Source organism: Schistocerca piceifrons, chromosome 3 (genome assembly GCF_021461385.2).
Source record: "Schistocerca piceifrons isolate TAMUIC-IGC-003096 chromosome 3, iqSchPice1.1, whole genome shotgun sequence".
Classification (NCBI taxonomy): Eukaryota; Metazoa; Arthropoda; class Insecta; order Orthoptera; family Acrididae; genus Schistocerca; species Schistocerca piceifrons.
The window spans coordinates 299,790,725-299,805,594 of NC_060140.1; positions in this window are offsets into that span (position 1 = coordinate 299,790,725).

Below are 14,870 nucleotides of genomic sequence, written 5' to 3' on the forward strand. Positions count from 1 at the left end.
TAGACAATATCTTTTAGTATAAAACAACCAATAGTAAAGATAATTATCGTAACTGCTAGTACCCTTGTCTAACCTTGTCGAGTACATCAAATACATTATTTCGAAATGCTTTATTACTGTTATTTACAAAGGATGTTACTTTATTTAGTTAAGTATGGGACACATCGCGCAACCAAAATTTCCTAGACATCTCTTCTTAGACACCTAACAGTAGTCCTTGATCGTATTGTATAGTAATAAAAACATTTAATAATCTTCCACCACAAAAATATCACCACTCTTCTTTCAATTAGTATCCTTTCTTTCTTATTTTTGAGGATCACACATGCAATTTCTTAGGGCTATAACGCTAGGCAGCCAGGCTGTGGCAACCTGGCGGAGGAAGCTGAGATGTTGAGTAGCCAGCTAATGGCAGCCAGCTATAGCAGTCAGCTGGTGGTCAGTGGGGACCAATGGGCCGAGCCGGATGGACGTGGAAGCTATTGTAACGGTCTACCTTTATTCTCAAAAAAAACCCTCTAATTCTGGAACGGCACATACAGGGATTATTTAAAAATTACTTCAAGAATTTTCGAAACTATCCAGATCGTGTTTTAGCTATACAAGAATCTCAAAAAAAATGGTTCAAATGGCTCTGAGCACTATGGGACTTAACATATGAGGTCATCAGTCCCCTAGACTTACAACTACTTAAACCTAAATAACCTAAAGACATCACGCACATCCATGCCCGAGGCAGGATTCGAACCTGCGACCGTAGCGGTCGCGCGGTTCCAGACTGAAGCGCCTAGAACCGCTCGGCCACACCGGCCGGCCAAGAATCTCACCGGAATCATTTGACAACCTTATGGTGTATGTAATAAACGAATTCTATTATTGGTATCGTATTCGTAAGCAAGTTTGTATAGCTCCGGAGGAAAAATTATTGATTACTTTGAGGTGACTACAAAAACAACTATAATATTTTAATTTTAATAACATCTGAAAATAACTGAAAGGTCAGGTAATAAAACGAAAAGTCACAATTTACTTATTCCTTTCTCTCGGAAAAAAAGTATTTGTTCTTGTAAAATTCTGTGGGCAACTAACAAAACCAAAGATGTATGTCACTGAGTAATAATGGTTGCGCAAATGAGCAAATGACAATTAAAAAGACCTAAACGTCAGTAAAACACCAAAATTGTTGAAAAATTATAGAATTATCATCGGTTTTCCTCCCCCTGGCACTTCAGTTTTAATGTTATGAATTTGAAGGAGCTAAAAAGGGAGAAATTCACAAAACAGAAAGGAATGTTTGAAAACAAAACGTATGTCGATTCATCATACAATAATTTTAAATTTATATTCTAAATTTTTCCCCCCATGAACCTCAGCGATACAGATAGCCGTACCGTAGGTGCAACCACAACGGAGGGGTATCTGTTGAGAGGCCAGACAAACGTATGGTTCCTGAAGAGGGGCAGCCAGCCTTTTCAGTAGTTGCAAGGGCAACAGTCTGGATGATTGACTGATCTGGCCTTGTAACAATAACCAAAACGGCCTTGCTGTGCTGGTACTGCGAACGGCTGAAAGCAAGGGGAAACTACAGCCGTAATTTTTCCCGAGGGCATGCAGCTTTACTGTATGATTAAATGATGATGGCGTCCTCTTGGGTAAAATAGTCCCCCATTCGGATCTCCGGGCGGGGACTACTCCAGAGGACGTCGTTATCAGGAGAAAGAAAACTGGCGTTCTACGGATCGGAGCGTGGAATGTCAGATCCCTTAATCGGGCAGGTAGGTTAGAAAATTTAAAAAGGGAAATGGATAGGTTAAAGTTAGATATAGTGGGAATTAGTGAAGTTCGGTGGTAGGAGGAACAAGACTTCTGGTCAGGTGACTACAGGGTTATAAACACAAAATCAAATAGGGGTAATGCAGGAGTAGGTTTAATAATGAATAGGAAAATAGGAATGCGGGTAAGCTACTACAAACAGCATAGTGAACGCATTATTGTGGCCAAGATAGATACGAAGCCCACACCTACTACAGTACTAAAAGTTTATATGCCAACTAGCTCTGCAGATGACGAAGAAATTGAAGAAATGTATGATGAAATAAAAGAAATTATTCAGATTGTGAAGGGAGACGAAAATTTAATAGTCATGGGTGACTGGAATTCGAGTGTAGGAAAAGGGAGAGAAGGAAACATAGTAGGTGAATATGGATTGGGGCTAAGAAATGAAAGAGGAAGCCGTCTGGTAGAATTTTGCACAGAGCACAACATAATGATAGCTAACACTTGGTTTAAGAATCATGAAAGAAGGTTGTATACATGAAAGTACTCTGGAGATACTAAAAGGTATCAGATAGATTATATAATGGTAAGACAGAGATTTAGGATCCAGGTTTTAACATGTAAGACATTTCCAGGGGCAGATGTGAACCCTGACCACAATCTATTGGTTAAGACCTGTAGATTAAAACTGAAAAAACTGCAAAAAGGTGGGAATTTAAGGAGATGGGGCCTGGATAAACTGAAAGAACCAGAGGTTGTACAGAGTTTCAGGGAGAGCATAAGGGAACAATTGACAGGAATGGGGGAAAGAAATACAGTAGAAGAAGAATGGGTAGCTTTGAGGGATGAAGTAGCGAAGGCAGCAGAGGATCAAGTAGGTAAAAAGACGAGGGCTAGTAGAAATCCTTGGGTAACAGAAGAAATATTGAATTTAATTGATGAAAGGAGAAAATATAAAAATGCAGTAAATGAAGCAGGCAAAAAGGAATATAAACGTCTCAAAAATGAGATCGGCAGGAAGTGCAAAATGGCTAAGCAGGGTAATGATGTAGAGGCCTATCTCACTAGGGGTAAGATAGATACTGCTTACAGGAAAATTAAAGAGACCTTTGGAGATAAGAGAACGACTTGTATAAATATCAAGAGCATCTGGTGAGCAAGATGTAGGAAACAGGCGAAATACCCTCAGACTTCAAGAAGAATATAATAATTCCAATCCCAAAGAAAGCAGGAGTTGACAGATGTGAAAATTACCGAACTATCAGTTTAATAAGTCACAGCTGCAAAATACTAACACGAATTCTTTACAGACGAATGGAAAAACTAGTAGAAGCCAACCTCGGGGAAGATCAGTTTGGATTCCGTAGAAACACTGGAACACGTGAGGCAATACTGACCTTACGACTTATCTTAGAAGAAAGATTAAGGAAAGGCAAACCTACGTTTCTAGCATTTGTAGACTTAGAGAAAGCTTTTGACAATATTGACTAGAATACTCTCTTTCAAATTCTAAAGGTGGCAGGGGTAAAATACAGGGAGCGAAAGGCTATTTACAATTTGTACAGAAACCAGATAGCAGTTATAAGAGTCGAGGGACATGAAAGGGAAGCAGTGGTTGGGAAGGGAGTAAGACAGGGTTGTAGCCTCTCCCCGATGTTGTTCAATCTGTATATTGAGCAAGCAGTAAAGGAAACAAAAGAAAAATTTGGGGTAGGTATTAAAATTCATGGAGAAGAAGTAAAAACTTCGAGGTTCGCCGATGACATTGTAATTCTGTCAGAGACAGCAAAGGACTTGGAAGAGCAGTTGAACGGAATGGACAGTGTCTTGAAAGGAGGATATAAGATGAACATCAACAAAAGCAAAACGAGGATAATGGAATGTAGTCAAATTAAATCGGGTGATGCTCAGGGGATTAGATTAGGAAATGAGACACTGAAAGTAGTAAAGGAGTTTTGCTACTTAGGGAGCAAAATAACTGATGATGGTCGAAGTAGAGAGGATATAAAATGTAGACTGGCAATGGCAAGGAAAGCATTTCTGAAGAAGAGAAATTTGTTAACATCGAGTATAGATTTAAATGTCAGGAAGTCATTTCTGAAAGTATTTGTATGGAGTGTAGCCATGTATGGAAGTGAAACATGGACGATAAATAGTTTGGACAAGAAGAGAATAGAAGCTTTAGAAATGTGGTGCTACAGAAGAATGCTGTAGATTAGATGGGTAGATCACATAACTAATGAGGAAGTGTTGAATGGGATTGGGGAGAAGTTTGTGGCACAACTTGACCAGAAGAAGGGATCGGTTGGTAGGACATGTTCTGAGGCATCAAGGGATCACCAATTTAGTATTGGAGGGCAGCGTGGAGGGTAAAAATCGTAGAGGGAGACCAAGAGATGAATACACTAAGCAGATTCAGAAGGATGTAGGTTGCAGTAGGTACTGGGAGATGAAGAAGCTTGCACAGGATAGAGTAGCATGGAGAGCTGCATCAGACCAGTCTCAGGACTGAAGACCACAACAACAAGAACATTCTAAATTTTAACTACGTTGGAAAGTAAGTTTAATATAAGGGCTCTTGTAATACTGATGACTGAAACAGGTCAAGTATTTCAGAATTCTGATTTGATGTTGATGAGTAAGTGGGTGATAGCAGCTCACCGTATTCCTCAGCAGTGGCGTGTCTTTCTGCAACAGGCGTGGAATAGCACCGGTGACTTTCCTTCTGCTCTCTGCTAAAGTCACCTCGACCATCACTTTGCTGAAACTGTTGTCTGCTAGAGGTTTCTGGTTCATACCTTTGGCTATTCGGTCCAACGACTGATGATACTGGCACATAATCTGAATAACCATGGAGGTGAGTGGGCAGTGGATACATTTGTGCTCTTTCTATGATGTTAGTTGTCTCCATTTTTGTAGTATGCTAGGAATGTTTCAGACTCTTCTTGACATCTTGTAGTAACAAAAGTAGAAATAGTCGATTTCAATCAGACTCTTGGTTCATTTCATCGATTTTGTAAGCTACTGCCCACATCGGTACTTTCAGCAACATCTGGTTAATCGAGGCTAGCTTGAGTTCCATTGTTTACCACAGTTTCTTTAAGAAACTGTAACTGTTCCAAGTATACGTTAGGGCATATACGCAAAGCTGCTGATCCAACTTTAGCACGTGCTCCATGTTTTACTTCCCTGTTGAAATTTGTCCTAATGTTCAACTTTTGATATAGATATTTACCTGCAAAAAAGTCTCAATTAGCGCTGCTGGAATGGATTTAGAGGGATGTTTATAAGGGAAAACAATGAATATAATGTACTAAAATTCCCGATACGCTTTTTCATTTGAACATTTGTTTTGTTTCAGATATGTTGCCAAAGGATGTGCTATGGCAGCAAAGAAATCACAATGTCCGGATCGAGTACACCACTGTCCGAGAAGTCATGTGTAAAAATTGCCTCGCGATTTAGGAGAATATGAGGCAAGCAGCGTTTCCAAATGAGGAGAAAGGGATTGAGACAGGAAATGGCGTTAATAGAAATGCAAAACTATAGAACTGCATTGGTGGCATCGACGGGGAATATATCAGTGAAATGAAACCTCGTAATTACCGTCACTTTACTATAGTTATGAAATTATTTTAGTTGCTGTATGTGATGCGGACTATAAATTCAATTACACAGATTGTGGAGCCTTTTTAAGCAATGTGCTGTGTGTTAAAAATTCCTGAATAAAAGTTTGCGAACGTCGGAAAAATGCCCGAGATAAAAAAAAAGGCATTGATGGAGACGAGGAATTTGGTATATCTGAATATTTAAAGCGTCCTGATGGAGGAAGGAGTTTAAAAAACATGAAAAGAACTTTTAACTACTGACTTTTTCGGACTACACGATGTATAAACTACACCTTTGGCATTCTGGCTAGTAAATGGAGAATTTTTCATCGCCCAGTTGATGTCTGAGAAGAATTCGCAGTTGTCATGCTGTGTTTTACATAATTATGTGTGGAAAAGAGATGGCGATAAATTTAAAGACACACTGCACAAGCCTCCAGAACTGGAAATACGCACAGGTAATACAAGCAGACCATGCCGATCATCAGCTTATAGGGATTTATTTGCGGATTATTTTACGAATGAATATCCGATGGAATCGGAAGCAGAATTGTTCTGGGGTTGCATGTACACGGGGTGCATTTGCACCGTAAATATTGCGGAAATGGAAAATTCTATTTACGTGCGGTTTCCACAGAATGATGCATCGGTAGTTTGGGGTTCGTACTGTTAGTCAATAAATAGAGCGTAACGATACCTAGAAAGTGTACTCTTTGTGCAGACACACTTTTTTAAATGGAACAATTGTAAGTAGGCTGTTTAGGTTTTTATATTGGTAACGCCACGTAGCACTCTGTATGAAAATCACTGGCTGTGCTGTGTGCAGTCTGTGGCTGGTTTGCATTGTTGTTGGCTATTGTAGTGTTGGGCTGTTGGCTGTTAACAGCGCGTAGCGTTGCGCAGTTGGAGGTGAGCCGACAGCAGTGGTGGATATGGGGAAGTGAGATGGCGCATTTTTGAGAGCGGATGATCTGGACGTGTGTCCATCACAAACAGTACATTTGTAAGAATCGATGTCATGAACTGTTGTATATATATTATCATTTTTGAACACTATTGAGGTAAATACATTGTTTGTTCTCTATTAAAATCTTTCATTTGCTAACTACGCCTATCAGTAGTTAGTGCCTTCAGTAGTTTGAATCTTTTATTTAGCTGGCAGTAGTGGCGCTCGCTGTATTGCAGTAGTTCGAGTAACCAAGATTTTTGTGAGGTAAGTGATTTGTGAAACGTATAGGTTAATGTTAGTCAGGGCCATTCTTTTGTAGGGATTACTGAAAGTCAGATTGCGTTGCGCCAAAAATATTGTGTGTCAGTTTAAGCACAGTCTTGTACAATTTTTCTAAGGGGACGTTTCACAATGCCTATTCACATTAACAAACTAAATGTAGGGTGAATAAGAATATCAATGGTATTTGTTGCAGAATTCTAGAGCGAGTCGTTTACGAGATATCGTATGTGGATTCTGGCGAGTAACGAGGCAATCGTCCATCACAGGCTGTGTTTAAAATGTCACAGGCAGCGGCAATACACACGCTTCAGTCTGATATTAAACGACTGATGCACAAGTGCTAGCATTCCAGCGGTGACGTCCACGCAGGCTACTGTAATAGGTCGTTGCATATCATCCGGCGTAGTTGGTCAATCCTTGTAGACAGCGTCTTTCTTCTTTCTCCTCAGAAAAGAAGTCTACAGGCATCAAGTCCGGAGAATGGGCTCGCCAGCGTACAGGTCCCCTGTATCCAATCCGACGATTTGTAAACGGTTAGTGAACATATGTTGTACTACTTCGTGGACAAAGCGCTGGACAGCCTTCATTTTGACACCACAGGTTCCTCCTAGTCTGCAGAGGAACGTCTTCTAGCATCCATGGAAAATGGTCAGTTAGGGGCTGCGACATTTATGAGTGTTCAGTGCTCCGTCCATATAAAACGGACCTAAGAGCTGATAGTTTACTGTCCCGCAACAGACGTTTACACTCCAAGGACGCTGAAGTTCCACATGAAGAAGTCAACGGGGTTTGTCAAAAGACCAATAGTACATATTTAGGCGATTTACCTGGTCATGATTGACAACTGCGGCTTCATCACCAAAAATGATGCAAGCTACATGTGGAATAACCTATCTTAATGACCATGTACAGAAGCTAACACGATTCTCATAATCGTTTCAATGCAGTTCTTGATGGCGGCAGATATGATTGGGATGTAACGTACGTCTAAGGAGAAGGCGTAGGGCACTTGCCTCACTTTTGCCACTTCCCCGTACGACTGCGCGAGGGATAACGTGTGGATCACCTGCAACAGCAGCAAGAACGTTAATTTCCCCCTCTTCTGTCGTCATTTCCTTCCTTCCGTTACGTTGTCTAGATGTTACCCTACGACTTTCTCGTAACTGTTTGAAGTGGAGTGCTAAATAATTGCCGAGATGGTTGACGACTATTCGGATTTCTTGCTGCATACACTGTACAAGAACGAACTGCATTCTCCCTTAAAACTCTCCAAACACCATGATCATGTTGTCCTTTTCTGCATTGGTAAATCCCATCGTCCTCTCACGACCTGCTGCTTGGAATGTCACTCACTGAGTGACTAGCAAGTCACAATGCACTCAAGGAACACACAAGCCCACTGTAAACAAACATTACTTGGTACCTAGCAAGTACGCATGTTGAATCGGACAAACAATTGTTGGTGTGGAAACTTAGCAAAGTAGGATGTCTCGTAATCGACTCGCACTTGACTCATGCAACAAACACCACTGACATTCTAATTTATCCTACTTTTAGTCTATTAATGTCAATAGCCATTATTTCATTTTAAAAAGCGTATGTCTGCACAAAAGTAGGCTTCCAAATGTTATTACGATCTGTTTATTGGCTAACAATACGGTCCACTGACTAGCATACCATTCTGCGAAAATCGTACATCAATAGCACTTTCGATTTCCACAACATCTGCGGTGCAAGTTTTAGACGATTCACGCCGTATGTATTAATTAGATTATCTATGTAACAGTAACCGCTTTTATGTTAATTAGCGTATATTATTGTTAAGTTTAAATGATATCAATTTATCCATTATTGTCCCTATACCTAGTTTTTATTATGAAATAATTAAAAAATGACTTATTGAATTCATTCTTTTCATTTTCATTCATTTTCTCGTCACGCATAATGTCTGTCTTTTCCTCCCATCTTCTTATAATTTATAGGTATCGGAAGTCATAGCGACTTTTGTTTTGGGATGTAAGCAAGTTCTGGTAGCTGCGACGAGTGCGCGGAGATTGAAGGCAGCAACATATGAGGGCAATTCGGCAAGTGAGGTCCGATCTGGCGCGGAATGGAAACCACTGTGAAAATCCGACTAAGCTTTGGAAGTATCTCCAATATGCTCATCGATCGCTTCACGTCACCATTTTCAGCTCTGACAAGGGAACCTCCCCATCGCACCCCCTTCAGATTTAGTTATAAGTTGGCACAGTGGATAGGCCTTGAACAACTGAACACAGATCAATCGAGAAAACAGGAAGAAGTTGGGTGTAACTATGAAAAAAATAAGCAAAATATACAAACTGAGTAGTCCATGCGCAAGATAAGCAACATCAAGGATGATGTGAGCTCAGGAGCGCCGTGGTCCCGTGGTTAGCGTGAGCAGCTGCGGAACGAGAGGTCCTTGGTTCAAGTCTTCCCTCAAGTGAGAAGTTTACTTTTTTTATTTTAGAAAGTTATGATCTGTCCTTTCGTTCATTGACGTCTCTGTAATAAGTTTAGTGTCTGTGTTTCGCGACCGCACCACAAAACCGTGCGATTAGTAGACGAAAGGACGTGCCTCTCCAATGGGAACCGAAAACATTTGATCGCAAGGTCATAGGTCAACCGATTCCTCCACAGGAAAACACGTCTGATATATTCTATACGACATTGGTGACGGCATGTGCGTCACATGACAGGAATATGTTGTCGACCCACCTAATTTGTACACTTGGCGAATGGGTAAAAAGATTGTTCTACCTTGCCCGATTTGGGTTTTCTTGTGGATGTGATAATCACTCACAAAAAGTGATGAAAACGTCACATAAACGGCAACAAATGAATGCAACAGTTCCACAGTCGCACCGTTTTCCCTGTGCTCTGTCAAAACATACGTTTTTACGTTTTCAAATTTTTCCGTTTAGGTGTAGCGTCCCCATACTGCGGCGCAGTTACCTCGCATCGGATGGACGGACAGACAATAATTGTCTGAAAATAAAAAAGTAAACTTTTCACTCGAGGAAAGACTTGAACCAAGGACCTCTTGTTCCACAGCTGCTCATGCTAACCACGGGACCACGGCGCTCCTGAGCTTACATTATCCTTTATGTTGCTTATCTTGCGCGTGAACTACTCAGTTTGTATGTTCTGCTTATTCTTTTCATAGTTCCATACAACTTCTTCCTTTTTTCTCGATTGATCTGTGTTCAGTTTTTCAAGGCCTATCCACTGTGCCAACTTATAACTATATCTGAGGGGGGTGCGATAGGGACGTTCCCTTGTGAGCACACAGTGAGCACGTAAAGGTGCCTAGAACACCAGACGCTGTGTCCCAACCCTACGACAAATGTCTAATTCGGAGCGGCAAGTGTTTAGAGAGGTAGCTGGAGGGTTTAGCTAACTGTTCCACACAAAAAAATTTTATTTTTACATTGGTTTCTACATCATGACTGATCGGACCTTACTTTCCGAACAGGCCTCGTAGGTTTTCTGCGGGACACGCTGCTCGCAACTGCTTGCACGGAGTAAGCTGGCTGGCTGCCTTGCAATCCGACGTGTTCTGATGGCAACCGCACCTAGAAAATGCCAGCTGCCTAGGGCACGGGCTGGAATGGACCGTCACTGTCTTATTGTCTGCAGCACCCTGCCTGCCGCAGTTGGGCTGCCTAATGCGTTACAGGCTGCAGTTCTCCTAAACGCAGACAGTATAACTTTCACCCTGATCATTAAACACACTCCAAGTCCTTTCCATCAGATTCGTTATTAGGTAACTTATTACGCCTACTAACTGCTGTATAACGGATAGCCAAAGAGAAACATCTACATCTACATCTACATACATACTCCGCAATCCACCATACGGTGCGTGGCGGAGGGTACCTCGTACCACAACTAGCATCTTCTCTCCCTGTTCCACTCCCAAACAGAACGAGGGAAAAATGACTGCCTATATGCCTCTGTACGAGCTCTAATCTCTCTTATCTGTTGTGGTCTTTCCGCGAAATATAAGTTGGCGGCAGTAAAATTGTACTGCACTCAACCTCAAATGCTGGTTCTCTAAATTTTCTCAGTAGCGATTCACGAAAAGAACGCCTCCTTTCCTCCAGAGACTCCCACCCGCGTTCCTGAAGCATTTCCTTAACACTCGCGTGATGATCAAACCTATCAGTAACAAATCTAGCAGCCCGCTTCTGAATTGCTTCCATCTCCTCCCTCAATCCGACCTGATAGGGATCCCAAACGCTCGAGCAGTACTTAAGAATAGGTCGTATTAGTGTTCTATAAGCGGTCTCTTTTACAGATGAACCACATCTTCCCAAAATTCTACCAATGAACCGAAGACGACTACCCTCCTTCCCCACAACTGCCATTACATGCTTGTCCCACTTCATATCGCTCAGCAATGTTACACCAAAACATTTAATCGACGTGACTGTGTCAAGCGCTACACTAATAATGGAGTATTCAAACATTACGGGATTCTTTTCCGTATTCTTCTGCATTAATTTACATTTATCTATATTTAGAGTTAGCTGCCATTCTTTACACCAATCACAAATCCTGTCTAAGTCATCTTGTATCCTCCTACAGTCACTCAACGACGACACCTTTCCGTACACCACAGCATCAACAGCAAACAGCTGTACATTGCTATCCCCCATATCCAAAAGATCATTTATGTAGATAGAAAACACAGCGGACCTACCACACTTCCCTGGGGCACTCCAGATGATACCTTCACCTCCGATGAACACTCACCATCGAGGACAACGTACTGGGTTCTATTACTTAAGAATTCTTCGAGCCGCTCACATACTTGGGACTTAATATGGAAAAAACTGAGTAAGTTGTTCATTATTTTGAAAGTAATCGCCATATTTGTTTTAGCATTTATTCCACTGTGAGACAAGCAAGTCAATGCCATCGTAGAAAACGTTTGGTCTTTCCCTTTCAACCTTGATTGCACCCATCCATACATCTCTTTCTCTGAAGCAAATAGACGGACACGAATATATTTCTTCAGGGCGTCAAAAACACGGAAATCGAATGGGGAAAGATTGAGAATAATGAAGGATGTGTTAGGGTTTCTCAACCAAACTTCTACCTCTTGCTCTAAACAACGTACATGCTGCCAGGTTGTTTTGACTACGCTGCCGACGTTTATCTCGGAAGCCCTTACACTTCCTCGATTAAGTCCCAAACTATCCCCATGCGATTTCAACATTTTTGGAGTCGTGAAGAAACAAGTTCTGGGCTGCAGATTTGCTTTGGATGAGGAAGTGCACACCTCCGTACAATCGAGGCTCCATAGTCAATTGCAAATATTGCGCCACGAAGTCACTGACTGTCATATCTCACAGTGTGACGAATGTATTAAAAGTTACGGAGACTATTTATGAATCAATAAAGACTTTACTTATTTTTTATCTGCCTCGTTTTTATTTGACTACCCGTTATACATGAATTAATACAACAGAATAAGTTACCTACTAACGAATCTGATGGAAAGGAGGCGCACTGGTTTTACTCTCCAGATCCGGCTGGAGGTTTTATTGTTTGTGTGTTGTTGTTGTTGTTGTTGTGGTCTTCAGTCCAGAGACTGGTTTATTGCAGCTCTCTGTGCTACTCTATCCTGTGCAAGCTTCTTCTTCTCCCGGTATCTACTGCAACCTACATCCTTCTGAATCTTTTTATTGTATTCATCTCTTGGTCTCCCTCTACGATTTTTACCCTCCACGCTGCCCTCCAATACTAAATTGGTGATCCCTTGATGCCTCAGAATATGCCGTACCAACCTATCGCTTCATCTATTCAAGTAGCGCCACAAATTTCTCTTCTCTCCAATTCTATTCAATACCTCCTCGTTAGTTACTTGATATACTCATCTAATCTTCAGCATTATTCTGTAGCACCACATTTCGAAAGCTTCTATTCTCTTCTTGTCCAAACTACTTATCATTCATGTTTCACTTCCGTACATGGCTGCGCTCCATACAAATACTTTCAGAAACGAATTCGTGACACTTAAATCTATACTCGATGTTAGCAAATTCCTCTTCTTGAGGAACGCTTTCCTTGCCATTGCCAGTCTACATTTTATATCCTCTCTACTTCGACCATCATCAGTTATTTTGCTCCACAAATAGCAAAATTCATTTACTTCTTTAAGCGTCTCATTTCCTAATCTAATTCCCGCAGCATCAGCCGATTTAATTCGATTATACTCCATTATCCTCGTTTTGCTTTTGGTGATGTTCATCTTATATCCTCCTTTCAAGACACTGTCCATTCCGTTCAGCTGCTCTTCCAGGTCCATTGATGTCTCTGACAGAATTTAATGTCATCGGCGAACCTCAAAGTTTTTTTATTTGTTCTCCATGGATTTTAATACCTACTCCGAATTTTTCTTTTGTTTCCTTCACTGCTTGCTCTATATACAGACTGAATAACATCGGGGATAGGCTACAACCCTGTCTCACTCCCTTCCCAACCACTGCTTCCCTTTCAGGTCCCTCGACTCTTATAACTGCCATCTGGTTTCTGTTCAAATTGTAAATAGCCTTTCGCTCCCTGTATTTTACCCCTGCCTCCTTCAGAATTTGAATGAGAGTATTCCAGTCAACATTGTCAAAAGCTTTCTCCAAGTGTACAAATGCTAGATACGTAGGTTTGCCTTTCCTTAATCTATTTTCTGAGATACGTCGTAGGGGCAGTACTGCCCCGCGTTTGTATATAGGACATCTAAATCATTGCATATGAAATTTTCTTCAAAAGTAAGATGGGAAACGTTAGTCGTTGAAGGAACATGGTTGAAGTTTCATGTTTCAAGATTACTGATTATCCCTCCATTCCATGGTTCTTTTGTTAATTACGAGAGTGCTGCCTTAAACAGTTCAAACATATTAGGTAAGTTGTTGTACTGCAGTCACTGTGGAGCTCAGTCGTTGACCGGGTTGTCTGCACTGCCAACAGATCTGTACTGCTGAAGGAGCAGAGACGTTCTGTACAACAAACCTGGCAGCCGTTTACAGTAGTGATGAACAGCTGACGAGCCCCGTTGTACAGAGCGACACTGTCACTCATTGTCACCCACTGAGACGCGGGTCAGTGATGTGTGCCCGGTGAACTTGTGAGGCAGTGTGAGTACCTCCTGCTATATCTGGACCCATCAGATACGGCACGAACTTGCTTGTACTGTTACAACATAACGAGCGAGATAAGTGCTCGCAGCCTGCTCTGACAGTTCAGCAGTCACACAGCACGTGCCGCCGTGGAGACTGCTTCATCGAACCTCGGTCCCAGCGACTCGCCATCCACCGCAAACTCGCCAGCCACCGCAGCTGAAATCGCGAGGGCTGAGTTGAACCTGATCCACATAGAGGTGAGCTGAGCAACACTCCTTAATTCGCACTTCGATGCTGGGGTCACCACGCCGCCAATCGCCCGCTCGTCAACCACAAGTCGAAGTACTTCCAGAATAGTGGTGCAAATGGCTCGGAGCACTATGGGACTTAACTTATGAGGTTATTAGTCCTCTAGAACTTAGAACTACTTAAACCCAACCATCCTAAGGACATCACACACATCCATGCCCGAGGCAGGATTCGAACATGCGACCGTAGTGATCGCGCGGTTCCAGACTGTAGCGCCTAAAACCGCTCGGCCACTCCGGCCGCCTCTTCCAGAATACGTTGTATGTTGATTGACAATACTGACCTGGCGAGAAATTTTGTCCAATTGGACCGTTTGATCGTCAAAATATCGAGGCGACAGGAGGATCCTGCCCGTAAGGCTCCAAATGCTCTCAACTGAGGAGAGGTCCGGCGTCCTTGGTGGCGAAGATAGGCTTTTGCAAGCACGAAGACAAACAGTAGAAACTCTCGTTGTAAGCGGGTGAGCATTATCTTGCTGACATGTATGCCCAAGGTGCATGTTATGAATGACAGCAAAACGGGCACACATAATATCGTCCACGTTCGCTGTGCTGTAAGGGTGACGTGGATGACAACCAAAAGTGTCCTACCTCACTCCCGGTTGTCGCAAAAAAATAAATAAATAAATAAAAAAATAAATAAAAATAAAAAAATAAGTTGTTCAAATGGTTCTGAGCACTACGGGACTTAACGCCTGAGGTCAGCAGTCCCCTAGAACTTAGAACTACACTTAAACCCAACTAACCTAATGACATCACATACATCCATGCCCGAGGCAGGATTCGAACCTGCGACAGTAGC